General features: G+C 56.4%; 1 pseudogene; it reads left to right on the top strand.

The window, feature by feature from the left end:
• Nucleotides 1-1,598: 1,598 nt before the first annotated feature.
• LOC144591906 (5S ribosomal RNA) lies at nucleotides 1,599-1,726 on the top strand (annotated as a pseudogene).
• Nucleotides 1,727-1,745: the final 19 nt, after the last annotated feature.

Here is a 1,745-nt window from a genome sequence, read left to right as displayed (position 1 = left end):
CCACCATGATTTGCCTGGCACTGCTGGCCTGCCACTGCTGGGCTTCCACTGCTGAAATCGCGGTGCGCTGGCCCCGCCCACAAGTGCTCCCCGGCAGCTGCCGTTCAACTTTTCGAACGCGCTGCCGCTGGCCCCGCCCACAGGTGCTCCCGGCAGCTGCCGCTCAAATTCGAACGCGTTGCCGCTGCCTCGGGCCCAGGGCCGTCCCGACTCTACGGTCGACGCGCCTGGGTAAGCATGTAGTGCCTCGGCCTTACCGGCCGCTGCACCTCCGCGGGTGGTCGGTCCCTCCAGTCGCCGACCCCCTCCGGTCGCCGCACACCTCCGTAGGTGTCGGTCTCCTCCGGGGCTCCCCCGGTCGCCGCACACCTCCGTGGGTGTCGGTCTTCCCCTGTCACCGCACATCTCCGTGTGTCGGGTCTCCCGGTCTTCCCCGGTCACCGCACATCTCCGTGTGTCGGGTCTCCCGGTCTCTCCCCCGCGAAGCAGTCGCAGGCTTCTAATCTCGGGCCTACACAGGTGCTGGGGCGCGACGTGGGCCTACACGCACCTCCCTCAGCAGCCTGCAGCGTCACGTCGGCAACTCGGTGCCGACTACTGAGCAGGTAACTATACCAACTCACACTGGCCCTGTCGGGATGCACTCCAAACGTCCCGTACCGAGCTGGAAACTTTTCTTTTGTTTTGTTTCCCTTCAGGGCTTTTTTTTTTCTTTTTTCTTTTTTTTCTTCTTTTTAACCTTTTCTGCTCGGGCATGCTTCATTCCCTCCCTAGGCGAAACACCAAACCGCTGCCACCATGTTGTTCTTCGTGGTCCGGTACCTGTTGTACCTTTCTTGTGACTCTGGACGGACCACGAGTGCACATGTTTAAAATGTTATCATGGTGCAGCTTGTACTCCAGGCTGTTTCTTCCAAGGCCGCCTGGATCCAGAGTGACTGCCTAATCACACCCATCACTTATATACACAGCCATACAAAGTAGTTCTTGGATACACAAAGTAGTCCCAGCAATATAACATAACAAAACTTTATTGTCACTCGGCACAACACCGAACGAAATTTCAGCAGTCACAGCAAAAAAAGAAAAGAACACAGGACACCCGACCCCAACACAAACATCCATCACAGTGACTCCAAACACACCCTCACTGTGATGGAGGCAACAAAACTTCCCCTCTCCTCCCCCCCACACCCACGGACAGACAGCTCGACCCCTACCGAGGCAACCGACACGCACAGCCCCCGCAAGAGGATGGAAGGCCCCCCGCCGAGCCGCCCCTGCGGTCGTTACCTTACTTAACTCTGCGCTTCGGTGATTGTTGCCATCCCTCCCCCCCCCCCTCGGGCACTCCTCCCATCAGTGACTGATCTCGCTCACCTCAATTTCCACTACCGCTACTGAATGACTGTATATATTATATGTTTTACTATTCCATCGCATGCACTCTGGTTAAGATGCTAACTGCATTTCGTTGTCTCTGTACTTGTACACTGCACAATGACAATAAAGTTTGTGTTGTATATTGTATTGTGGTGTAAACTGGTGTGCAGGCAGTGTAGATGCAGGTTAAGTGTGGGCACAAGCTGCTACTCTGTGCCTACGGCCATACTAGCCTGAATACGCCCGATCCCGTCTGACCCGTCTGATCTCGGAAGCTAAGCAGGCTCGGGCCTGGTCAGTACTTGGATGGGAGACCGCCTGGGAATACCGGGTGTCGTAGGCTTTTTTTGCCACCGACCGGC

This window comes from Rhinoraja longicauda, unplaced genomic scaffold (assembly GCF_053455715.1).
Source record: "Rhinoraja longicauda isolate Sanriku21f unplaced genomic scaffold, sRhiLon1.1 Scf003214, whole genome shotgun sequence".
NCBI classification, from domain to species: domain Eukaryota; kingdom Metazoa; phylum Chordata; class Chondrichthyes; order Rajiformes; family Arhynchobatidae; genus Rhinoraja; species Rhinoraja longicauda.
Note: the sequence above shows the minus strand (reverse complement) of the source record. Positions and strands in the feature narration are given on the sequence as shown.